This window comes from Teleopsis dalmanni, chromosome 1 (genome assembly GCF_002237135.1).
Source record: "Teleopsis dalmanni isolate 2A chromosome 1, ASM223713v2, whole genome shotgun sequence".
In the NCBI taxonomy this organism is placed as follows: Eukaryota; Metazoa; Arthropoda; class Insecta; order Diptera; family Diopsidae; genus Teleopsis; species Teleopsis dalmanni.
In genome coordinates this window covers 17,988,405-18,002,302 of record NC_051846.1, presented here as the reverse complement: position 1 = coordinate 18,002,302, position 13,898 = coordinate 17,988,405, and the positions used below count along the sequence as shown (strand labels likewise).

At 28.9% G+C, this 13,898-nt stretch overlaps 1 protein-coding gene across 1 annotated transcript in view; it reads right to left on the bottom strand.

The window, feature by feature from the left end:
- LOC119671108 (glucose transporter type 1) overlaps positions 1-13,357 on the bottom strand; it is a 74,600-nt gene extending 61,243 nt beyond the window's left edge. The window contains exons 1-3 of the mRNA XM_038081622.1: positions 13,232-13,357; positions 12,587-12,649; positions 1,411-1,818 (exon numbers count right to left, since the gene is read on the bottom strand). The gene's annotated coding sequence lies outside the window, so the exon portion shown is untranslated. The remainder of the gene's footprint in view (positions 1-1,410; positions 1,819-12,586; positions 12,650-13,231) is intronic.
- Between the last annotated feature and the right edge of the window lie 541 nt (positions 13,358-13,898).

Here is a 13,898-nt window from a genome sequence, read left to right as displayed (position 1 = left end):
AGGAAAATGGGTGAATGGGTGAAAGGGTGAAAGGGAATCACATTTTTCTTAAGTAAGAATTTAATTTTAGTGAACTATTTGTGAGTGTATATGCAAGAGAATTTAATTACACAAAATAAAATAGGTGAAAAAAAAAGGTGAAAAATGTATACTTAAATTACTTAAACATATTAAAATGGAACAATGGTCAACATTATCTAGATATATGTATATAAGCATAAAGCCAAACAAAATAAAGAATTATAAGAAGATTAAAAATGAATACAAAAATGGTTAAAATATATTGAAATGAAATAATGAAGAGTATTATTTAAAAGCATATAATAAAACATTCGTATCGAATTTAACAATATGATTTTGTTAATATATTCATATTAGGTTTTCATATAAGAAAACTTGATGCTTTAAAAGGAACTCAGAAATTATAAAGAAGTTTTACAATCTTCGGATTTAAACGCGCAAATACTTGAGTTGCAATATTCAAAAGCAAGGCACACAAAATAAATGCAAACAACTTTAAATAATTGTGGAAACCAAAACGACAGCAGCGACAACAGCGACAAGAGCGACAACGTCAACAATGTCAACAACAAAACCGCAACCAAAAATAAAGAAATTTACTCCTTGCAATTGTTGCTGTTATTGTTGCCAGTTATTGAAGACGTTGTAGTTGCAAGCGAAATCAATTTCTTTTCTTCCAAGAAACGCAACATTACAGTCTTCCCGTCATCTCATCATCCCATTCTCCCACACACAGCTGTTCTCATTGCTGTTTATTGTTGCTGAGTCTGTTATCGACATTGATGATTGCTTAGAATGTTGACACTTTTGAAGATGTTCCTTATGCGTCTGTTGTGTTAGATTTGGCAGATGTCATCCATTTTGCGAGGATTTCGATACATTGTTCATGCAAAGTAAATTTAAATAGAAACGAATTGTGTAATCATTCAAATTGTTGCTGCTTTATTGTAGCCGGATTTATTGTTATCCTTGTCAAAATGTTCGGAATGTTTCCATAATGTTCAAGATAACTGAAGTATTTTCATATTGAAATACAAATATGCACACATACTTGTGGTTCACATATACATACTTGTATTTCTCTGGGTTAACTCAGCGAGTAAATATGAATTTATTTTAATATATGTTTTTGTTTACCATAGAAAATTAAAGTAAAACAATTTGAAAATAATTATCCTTAAAGTATGTATCATAAATAAGATATTCTTATCAGCTTAGTAAGAGAAAATAGTTTTCAGAAGAATATCATTAAACAAATATTTGAGCAATAATTCCAGCATTTAGTTAAAGTAATTAAACCATCTTTTTACACAGAATTTAAAATATTTTAATTTCATAATCTTAATAATACATAATATATATTATATATATTAAGTTTCCGTTACTTACCTGTGCACACTTGCAAACCATTTTAATATAAAGTAAATACAGCAATAAATTCAAACTCGATCGATGCGATTTTCGTGTTTTTCCAATTTAAAATTTTATTTATAGTAATTTTTGTTTCGGGTACTTTTATAATGCACGTTTTTATTCAATATAATTCTGAAATTATTCTCTTTTCTGAATTGGATATGCAAAGCGTTTATGACTCTTTTCTATTCATCCATACTTTCCGAGCACAGTCAATAAATCAGAGCAACTTTAACGGAAACCTCAATCCAAATGCTCCTTCGATGTCCTTTAAAATATTCACAAACTTCAACAGAAACTGTTTTTTTCACTGCTAAAAAATATGCATTTTGATTATTTAATTGAGTTTTAAAGATTTATCGTTTAACAGTGTGAACAGTTAATCTGGAATAGAAAGAAAGAAATTAATTACTATTGAGTGAAATATTTAAATAAAAATGTGGAATAACATATAAGCAAAATGACTTCACACAAAACATAAAAGACTCACAATTATTAAAAATAAAACTGAAATTAACAAAAAACAAAATAGAAGAAGTACCTACGATGGCCTACGATGGCTGATTGTGTTCCAATAAGATAGCAATTTTATAAAATATAAATGAATAAGACATAGAATTTAAACAAATTTGTGTAGTAACTTAATCTCAAAACTACATTGCCATTATTAACTTTTTTTAAAAATTTTTATTGTTTTCATACAGATTAGTTCATTTTACATAAAAATATATTTATTATCTTTAAAAGACGTTGATTGTTTCTAAACTGTTATAGAAAATGTTTTAATGTCAAATAAAGTTCAAGTCATCACCTAAACTAACTGGCCGTAACAATAGATGCCATTCTGTACCATTTTCCAAAACAGAGTTGTTTCACAACAAAGTTCTTAACATACCTGCTCCTAAAATTTATGGCGTTAAAAAACGGGTTCTTGATTCTTCTGACCCAACTGAGGTTCAAATATAGGCACATTGCTGAACAGTTTTATATCATACATAAGTATGTCTCAATTTCAGTTTCAATCTTCAATACTTCGGAATCATAATCTTCTTTACAGAGAGACAATATATAACAATATATAAAGATATCAAAGTTAATATTGTCATTGACAAGCCTTAAGTATAACTTACGCTAAAAATTTGCGCTGCTGATTCATAGTATATTAATGCTTGTACAGTTCACCTATATTTTCACAAATATAGTTAATACCAAATAAACCACTATTATTAAACTGGTACAAATGGAACTGGTACTATCGGTGAACTGATACCAAATAGACCACTACTAGTAAACTGAAACCAAATGGACCGCTACTAGTAAACTGAAACCAAATGGACCATTATCGGTTAACTCATACCAAATGGACTACTAACAGAAAATTGATACGAAATGGAATATTACTAGTGAACTGAAACTTAAAGGATTATTTTCAGTAACTATTTATTTATAAAAAAAGAGTTGAAACAGTAACAATACAAAGCGCTAAGTAAACATTTGAAATTATACCTAAAAATATCCTCAGGCGTATTTCGTTCAACTTGGCAGGACCTAATTGGAAAACTTTTGCAATATATTTTTGAGATTTTTAATTATGCAAAAACTTTCACATAAAAAATTCACTAAAATTTCAAATTCATTCACTCTTCTATATCACGTCACGTCATATGGAATACCAATTTCAATATGACACACTATGCCAACACTATGCTCAATGCAGGCTACGATGAAAGCCATTAGATGAAGGCACATAAGCCTAATAAAGGTGCAACGAATATTTTCAAATCAAATTTTTTAATTTTGTTTTGAATTTGAATTTGAATTTGAAATGATTTCAATTAACAGAAACTTTTCGATTTGAACAACTACTCCGAACACCTGTGGCTATTTAGAGAACAATGAAAATTTCAACAAAACTTTAATATTTTAAGACTTTCATGTGAAAAACAACTGCTAAATATTAACACATATGCAATTGAATCACTACATTAATTGAAAAAAAATGTAATTTAAGACAGAAAAAACTAACTTAACATGAAAAAAGTATTAATACAACAATTCATTGCCTAAGGAAAATGATAGCACTGAAGGATACTAACTAACATATCCTGGATTAATCAAAAGATGTACAATTATCGGCTTTTGTATATCTAAAGAACTCTCAACTAATCAGCTAATCAAATAATTCAATGTTTTAAGGAATTTAAGAACACTACATTTGTCTCGACTAATTACGTTCCTCAAGCATAAACTAAATTAACGAAAAGTATTACTAGGAGTGCTTCCTCTATAACTATAATAATGATATGATAACCACAGATTGTTAAACGCAAGGAAAACTTTTATGTGTGATGCCAAACCATAGTGACCAACTACTGATGCTTCTATAAAATATGAATTTCATTCACAAAATGTGCATCCGTTAAGTTCAACTCAACAGTCAAACAAATTTACTGACAGATGTCATAAGAGGTGGCAGCTCTCCCACTGCCAGCTGCCAACCTAACATCCGTGGAAGCACAAAGATGAAGCATAAAAACAATCTAATGTATATTCATTAAAATTAAAAGCTTCACAATTGGTTTGCCACATGCCAAAGCCGCGCTGGCAACCAAAACTATTTGCAAATGAATGCAATGAATCCTTGCTCTATTATTTTCTACTCACAAAAAAAAAAACCACAGCAAAAATAAAATGAAGTATAAATGAGTATCCTTCATTTACAGCTGCTTATAGACGTTAATTTCAATAGAAATTTGAATTCTCTCGTTTAATGGAGAAGACAAAGGAAAAAGCTGGCAACGCTTGAATAATTTGTAATGTTGCTGGCCAACAGCACATTTGTTGCATGCACCAAGCATAAATCAGTTTCTGCTGCACAGCAAAAGCTGCTGTCCAAACGCTGAAGCGAACGAGTATCTGAGTGAGAAGAATTGTTTTAATGGTTGCAGAGTTTAGCAGAGTATTTGTCTTGGTTATCCTCGTCTATGGTGGAAATGAGGATGTGAATATACAGCAACCACTACAATAACATAAGCACGCAGTTTGGTGGTACTCCTCGTATATATATTTTGTTTGTAATAAAAGTAACTGACATGCGATATCACAGAAATTCACATGAATGAATTTCAATGGCTTGCAATGTTATACCAAATAAAAACATAAAAAAGTTGTTGTGAAACTGAAAACTGAAAACAGAAAACAAGCACATTTTTTTCTAATCCGATTTGCTGATTTACTGTCTTCCATTGGAACAAAGCATTTGCAATTTGACACAACTACAGAAATAGTATATACTAAGTGTTAGATAATGTTTATCTAACTTTCATATCGACAAATAGCTTGTATAATTGATAGAAAAACTAATAAAGTCAATCACTCAAAAAGTAATTACAATAAGTAATTGGAGACGATTCATTTACAAAACCGCAATAGCTAATTGAATAAATTTCAAAAGTATCGTAATGAGTAAATCTACTAAATTTTTGATCTGGTCTGATCTGGTTCTGGGGCTTACCTGAAACTAAGTTAATTATGTATACATTTTTTTATGTAAATATCATATAATATAGTATGTGCAAAGTTCTGCGTCGTGGAAGAATCACTGAATAACATCCCTACTCTCTTACCCAATATAAAGTTAAACACTGTCATTAAGTTTTGACAGTGTTCCTATAAACATGCATAACTGCTTTGAAATACAGCGCTTGTATATGAAGTACACCGAAGGACATAATTTTGCGAACCTAAAACTTCTAAAGGCACTTCTAGAAATAATGTCAAAGGGTATGACATAGAGTTTAGAATGTATTGGCCAAATAATGCTCATTCTATTCTTCTTTTTTGTTTGATGAAACGCAAGTTAGTGTTTGAAACACTTTTACTTGGTAGTATTTGTGATCACTTGGTTGACTTACTCCAATAAGAGTTTCATTGAATTATGTTCAGGTGATAAAGTGATTTCGTAGAAGTATAGTTTGAAGCCCAGAATATCTTTCTGACGGAATATGAAGTGCATTCGATTTAAGGGAGGGCAGTTCTGCATTTGTGTGAGCATACACAGAATTAAATAATTTTTCGCGCTCTGTCTTTGATGTACTCTATGTTTACTCTCGATTCTCACGTTTTTGTATATATCTTCATTCCTGATACGATATATAAGATGCTTTAAGCATATATCTCATCCTGCATTATAAAAGATATTTTAAAATCGAAGGTGTGAAATCACATGGCAATGAGTGATCACAATACATTCAAATCCTACTTATGAGTCTTTCACGTTTTTGTGGGATAGGGAAACATATTATAGTTGACATTTCCTATTCCGTAACATAAGTAGCGTTTTCAAATATCATTCAAATAGACGACGAAAATTCATTGTTCTATGTAGCCACTAAGACCTATGATTTAGAAACTTGTTGACTAGATTGGTAAGCAAGTAATAGAAAAACAAATACGAAAAAACATTAAAAACTCCTTATATACACATATTTAAAGAGGTATTATTATATAGTCTCTAATTTCATTAAGTATTTATAATACTAAATACGAGAAGAGAATTACAACAGCTACAAAGCAATAATTCGGAGATGTTTTAAGTTTTCTTCATCTTCAGTTTTCTTAAACCATACAAAAAGATGATGTAAATCTTTTTATTTTTTTATAAAGTGTGTTATCCCAGATAGAAATAAAGTTAAGCACTTTACCTCCTACTCACAGGCCTACTCATATCATAAAAATGTTGATGAGCTAACAATTAATCATATTTATGAATAACATTACAATTATAACAAATAAACGAAGCAGAGTAGTTCTAATTAAACATTATATTATTACTTACTACTTTAATGGAAAATATTAAAACCCAATTAAAAAAATCATCTTCCGAATCAGTACCAGATACAAACAGACTTATTGTTTAATAATCAATTTATTATACCAACAATTAAGAAGTCATCTAAAGCCGCTTCTAAAACATAATCTAATCTATCATGATAACATTAAGCATATAATTAATTATATTTCAGACTTGATTTTGGGTATTTAAAAACAACCTTACAATAATTTGATTTAGCTCACGTTCTGAGAACATCAACAACTATTTTCAATAATTTTTAACATCGATTTACTTGAGTACATTCAAAAGGAAGAAACTTTCAAAAGTTTGTAAAGAAAACTATTGGGCGTAAGTTGGAAACATTTTCCAGAACCACATAGAACCATTGGACCATTCCTTTGGAATCTTTCTTACACAAAAGAAAGATTTAAAAAATCAACACCAAACACAACACAACCGCAAAATATGTTTCATAAACAAAATAAGACAACAACAAAATGCAGAAAAGGACACGCATGACAGGCACAACAACTAAAGTTGGCAACACCAACAACACAAAGCAGAAGTGCAAGTTGAAGTTTATATATATAAAAACGTGCACGAATCCATCTGTGTGTAAATGTGCATATGTGTATGTGTGAGAGTGTGTGAGTAGACTGTCAAAGCTTTATGGATTCAAATTCACATTTCAAACCAATTCAGCTCAATGCTGCAGCAACGGCATGAAATGCATAAAATCATCGTACAAGGAACAACTTTGACATTTACAATTCAAGGCTCAAGGGAAAATTGTGGGATTGCTTTATGGATATTTAAATTCCTTTTAGTTTTCATTTTTCATTTTCCCTCTAATATTTTTTCTGCACACAACGTCACGCATAAACGGTCGTTTTGAAAAGTATCATATGTTGTACAGCGGCGGTTTGTGTCTGAATGAAGGCAAGGGCTGAAAACTCCTTGTTGCTTTATTTGCTCTACAAAGGAAGCAATGTATAGAAACTTTGTCATAGCAAACAGACGCGCCAAAAGACAGCGCACAACCAATGGGCGAAAATATTAGTCCATACTGCCCTTATGCACTGCAACACTGCTGACACTAGACAAAAACTTGACTTTTTATGAATATGAATATGAATAGTGTGGCAATGGAAATCTCGTATAAAATGGGTAAGCGGGTATGCGGTGTGTGCATTCGCCATGAGTACCGTAAAGAAAATTTGAAAATAATTTTTAATTTGAAACATTTATTCATACAATTTTTCCTTTAGTTCATACCACAAACATACCTCACCATTTCCATAGTCCCTTTTATTGCCAGTATCAGTGACTTTTGTTTTAGAGTTGTAACAACAACCACAACAACAACAATAATAATAACAACAAAAGAAATAGTAATAGCAACAACAATAACAGCTACAGCAACTAAAACTGAAACTGAAAATGCGGTAAATGTAAATGTGAATACAAATGCAATTGTGGTAAGTGTTGCATAAATAGCTTTAGTTGTTCTTATATCTGCTGCGCCCACCCTGCCCATCTTCTCCTCGCGCCAATATTGCGTAGGTACATGCAAATGTTGGCAAAACGCTGAAGTGCTCACTCAGTTTGTTTTAAATGCAAAAATAATTACTCACTCACTTTGTTCAATTTGCTTCTTTTTCCCATTTTCCGACAGACTCAAATGAATAAATAATATCAGCGCAAAGTTCAAGTTTTGCTGCCGCTGCCGATGCCGCTGTCGATGCCGCTGCCGATGCCGCTGCCTTCACAATGGCGTCACTGCAATGGTGCTCTAGTGCACTGGTTCAGTGAAGGAAGAGTGAGAGTGCCTGATGCCAATGCCGATGCCAGTGTTGGTGATGTTAAAATTAATTTCAAGTGTTAAACGAAGTTTAGCTCGTTTGCTCGTATAAAGTTTAAATAAATTTACTGTTTCGGTTGCTCATCATTAGCAGCATTTGTTGTACCAATTTTGCATATTCGATGCAAAACAGTTAAGACAAGACTCAGCTTCATTTCATGTGCTCTTCACATTATACACTAAATATGTACAGCAGTTCAAAAACAAAAATGAATGGGATGAGGTTTGTGGGGAATATAGAAATGGTTATTTTCAAAACTTCTATAAATAAGTTCGCTTCTATTTTAAAACTTTATTTTTCCTACATTAATTAGCAAATTGAATAAAAACGTATTTCTATCTATTTTCTCTATACAAGACAAACTATTTAACAAAATATTTAAAATGAAAGGAAAATATTTCTCTCTAAAAACTTACTTTTTAATTTTTCCTTTCGTTTGTGATGAAACATTTTTAACACTCAAAAAGAAAAATTATAATTACTTAGAAATTGCTTTTAATGATTTATTTTTTAAAAACTTTTTGTGACTAATAAATGCATAAAGGGTGACAGTCTGTGGAGAGATGTAAGGTCATTAATATTAGTCAATAAACTTCATACCCCACATGGTTACGAATACCACCAACAAATGAAAAAAAATTCTCATTAAAAATATTTTATTTTTATTGAACATTAAATTTTTATTAAATAACTGAACTTAGTTTTTTTGTGAAGTATTTCATACACATACACAATATACTGACTACAGAAGTCCCTTTTGGTCTATTGAGATAATGGCGAGACTATTGAGATTAAAATTCAGACACTTTTGAATACGATGAACGATCTTATATTATATTAGGTTTAAAATTAAGAATACTTTAAGTAAATCATATACATATTGGTTCCATATTTCTCGTTTCTAGTTCTATAAGACAAATAAATTGAAGATTATTTGAAAAAAGGTATTCACATTGTAAATTAGGCTGGTAGGAAGAAATAAAAGATGAGAAAAAACTTTTACAGATGAATAGAGTGATGATGTAGATGATAATTGTTTTTATATTATCTACTATTTCTTCAAAAAGTCCAACTAAATATATAAAATTTAAACATTATTCAATAGTGTTTAATAAATTTAATAATTACCTATTTAAAAAAAAACTAGTTATCTTTCTAGTGCATTCAAGTACTTCTAAAATTATGAAGATTAAGAACTCTTCTGTTAATTTTCACAAATTTATTCCCACATATTTGTATGATAGAATCAATGCATCAAATTCATGCAGATGATAAAAACTCTTCTGTTTTATTAGTAGAAAACTCTACTCCTACTTCAGGCACATGAGGACATATTTGTGATTACATGTTTGAAAGAATTTCCTACAGAGTTCGTTCAACTTTTCGCATTAAATTCAAGTCCTGAGTGCACTTTTTAATTAGAACCAACAACCAGCATCAACTAGGAGGTAGCGTGGCACATTATGTGCATCATTAGCTTCATCCAGCCAAAGTTCCAAAGCACTGGTGCACGCTTTTCACGTAGGAAATACACACTCACGTCTTCTTTATTACTTTTCTAACTCCCTGCACATGTGAAGATACTTCATCTGAAGTATCTGGAGATGAAAAGCAAAGTGAAACGATTATCTATGTGTGTCCAAGTGATGCGGCTTCATTTAACATTTATGCATATAATTACGATTTTAATTATTCAAATGATGGTTATGACTTTTGATGTGATTTATTGATTAAATTAGTTCAACTGATTTATGAACTTTGATTATTTGTAGATATTTATATTGCTACAAATAGAACAGAAATGGCATAGCATTTAAGTGAAACGACTAGACAGATTGTGAGTTCCTTTTTATACCATTTGAGGTATTCAAGCAATGATAATCAGCAATCGTGATAATTATTTCGTTATCAGTAAGAACGTGCACGTACAATTTTTCACTTAATTATTTATATATTTATATATTTAGATAATTATTGTCAAAATTATTGTGCTAATTATAGTATTATCATGATTATTAACAATTTTACGTAGTTCCATTTTGATTTCGATTACTGAAATGGTTTTTTATCATAATTACTTTGTTATTGAGCTAAATACAAACTATCCTAATACGATAATAGCTCAGCAGGAAATTAATAAAATATTTTTTCTGTTTTAAATTATTATACAATAATTATATAACTATTGCATAATAATATAATAAAATGTAATTATAATTTCAAGAATTTTTTGTAGTAAATTTAAAAATTATGTTTTTAACATGACTATTTCGTTCTGCTAGAGCACACTGTTAAATGAATTTATCGACTTGCGATAAGAGCCCATTAAGATCATTAAATAGACATTATTATGATTACAAGTTTAAAAATGATAAATTAATTACACAATTAATTTTATTGTCACTTATAATTTGCTACAATTAAAGACTCGTAGATAACTGGGGAAGCCATAGCAAAAATAGTGACTGATAAAAAAGCTCACAATCAGACTGGTAGAGTCAGTATCAACACAAACTTGAAATGAAGATATGTGAGATAAAACAAAAAACGATGTTAGATTAAAAGATGATAAATTGACAAACTATACTTTTAGAAAGGTAAAAGGAGACTAATATAAGGTTTCATGGGATTAAAATTGTATTATAATTAGAAAATTATTTATTTGTATCAATAAAAGCAAAAATTTTAATAAATTTTTTTTTTTTTAAATTTTTCAATTTTAATAAATTTAAATGATGTTATTTTTTTAAATTAAATTGCTTAAATTTAAAATATTTTAATTAAATTTATTATTAATAAATTTATATTAGTAAGAGTTATTAAACTTAATATTTATTAATAGTTCTAAATAGATTCTAACCTTCAAACTTTTACACGACATATATATTATATATATAAATGTCAGTATAAATATTAACCGGAAAAGTTATAAGCCAGAGTCTTTCAAAGTGGGAACATAAAAGCGATGATACTTGCTTCTTTTTCAACATTGAGAGAGATATTACTTTTAATACTAATATATAAAAGTTGAAATCTTAAAAGCTGGGCACATTGAAGCAGTGCTACATTCTTCATCTTTAGTTTTCAGAGAAATTTACTTTCAACCTGAAGAAATATAAATAGGAAACTTACTAACTGGGGATTTAAAAGCAAGGCAGTATGCTTTTAGGAAGCTGAGAACATAAAAACTACATGTTCCTAGTTTAGTTCTTAGTGAGAAAACTAACAATTTGGGAACATGAAAATAATGCTGTTTGGTTCTGCTTTCCTTTATAACGAGCCAAACTGAGAATATATAAACTGGAAACTTATAAATTGGGAACATAATTACGTTCTTACTTGCTTTTGCTTTAGTGTAATTTGTACACTCGTCTTATTGAACTTCTAAAATCAAATTATTACATGAAACTTATATATTTGATTGCATTTAACTTTCAAAAACTATTTAAATTCAGTCATAACCTTACAGTATATCATATGTAGGTAAGTATTTTTTTTGTAACCTTCTAATGATTTATATATATATGTATATATGTTATATGATGGGGGTTAGTGAATTAATTAAAGAAAATATAAAAATTGTTTGAAAAAATATACTCACGAACTAAATTTGCATATTAATAATTTATTTATTTAGTATTGCAGTAAATAATTTTCTCCCACTCTGGGAAAAATTCTATTACACACATATGTAAATATTAATTTTTTAATATAATAAAATAGATTGCATGCAACTATTTTTAATTGTTTTTAAAAAATCTAGAAAATATTTGTATATTTTATAAATATATTTGTATATATATTTGTATATATTGTATATTAACAAATATTAAAAAGTATTCCCTTCATACTTTTTAATAAGATCCCACCAAGATTTAATAATCATGTCTTAGAAAGAGGCTAATAAAAGCATCAATAGCTTGAAAAATTTTAAAAGATTATTATTTAAAAATGTTTAAACAAATAATTGAATAAATTTAATTTTGTAATCACGTGGTTTATCTTAAGTTTATCGATAATTTATAAATCCAGTCACTTTTCGTTAAATGTATTTAACTGTTATATAATAAATTCAAATGTACATTTTATGCCCAAAAAGGAAAAAACGCGGGAATGAAGATGTTAAATTCGCTAGACAAAATGGCTCCCCACTGTTAACAGTAAAAGTATGTACTTATTTTTTAACAGTTTATGTTAAATGCAATTATGTAAATTATATTTGTCAACCCATTTACCTTGTAAATTCAAGAGCGACAACAACAATAACAAAACCGCTTTTGTCATTGATATTACAACAACAAATAGAACCGTAAATAATTTGACGGAACAAATGCCGTTTGAAAAACAGTTGAACTTTTTTTTATTGACTTTTAAAATATTTAAATGTTTTTTAATTACTATTATTCTATAAGCGTTTCTAATGTTAATTATAAAAATATTTTAAAAAAATCTTTACCAGTAAAAATTTTATTGTTTAACCGCTCGGAAATTCCGCGCAATTGAACGTCAATGACATAAACTGCAACAACAATCAAAACTTTAACTACTACAAAAACAACAACAAGCATTTATTTCAAAAAAAATTTTACCAATTTTAATTACTTTTTTTTTAATTTTTTTATATAATTTTCTATTTATTTCAATGCATTTCTCGCGTAATGTTTACGGCTTTATTCTTATGTAAACCAAAATATTTACATACAATAAATATGTAAATAGCTGTTTTCACTTTTTTTTTGTAAATTAACTTTGAGACGCCAAAGCAACGTTACAACGGAACGTTAACAAAAGCAGAGTTCACACTGAATTTATTTTGAATTCAAATTTTTAATTTCTAATTTAATGTTATATGTTATTATAGTTTTAATTAAATTATTTTAATACAGTATTTTTCTGCAGATAATATTTAAGCATATGAGGCTTAAGTAACTGAGAAATATACTGGTTTTTTGTTTTTAAAAATATAAGCCACGATCATTACTTGAAGAGTTTTAAAAAAAATAGAAAATATTTTCAAATAATTGCTTTTATAGTTTTTATATTGATTGTGCTAGTCACGCGATCAAAAAATTTTTATTTAATTTATATTTTAAACAATTACTTAAAACGAACTGTTTCGGGAAATATTAAGCGAACTTTGCAGTCAATTTTTTTTATAAATTCACCTCCTCCGTACGTTGTACCAACTTCATTTGCGGCACAAAACTGATTAACCGGTCAAACTTCGCAAACGAATTGAGAGCTTTGGATGTTAACTTATTGCGGCGAAATGCTATACAAGATAACAAACGAAAACAATAACAACGAAATCTAGCAAGTAATCCAGCTGCAACAACAACAACTGAGAACCTGCTAAACCTGTAAGCAAGTTCATGTTAACATTCTTGAGTGCAAAAACATCTCTAATCAACGTCGAGTACGGCTTTGTTGTTATTGTAGTTGCATTTGCTACTCTTTGTTTTAACAGTGCGCACTCAATTCTCTTCCAACTCGCCTTCTAGCTGTTAATTCAATTACATTTTACTTTTAATTTCATTTGCTTCCATTATCAAAATGTTGGCAATTTATTTGAAATTATTTTGAATCGATCTAACGAATTTGTGTGTTTGATATGCTTAAAATGTTTAATTAAAATAATTTTTTTTGCTCAAAATGATTTGTACTTTTATCAAGAATGTGCTACACTTCTTCTACTTCTTCTTCTTCTTCTTTGTTTACATACTAAATGTTATTGTTTTCAATTGTTTTGTGCTTACGTAGTAAAAATT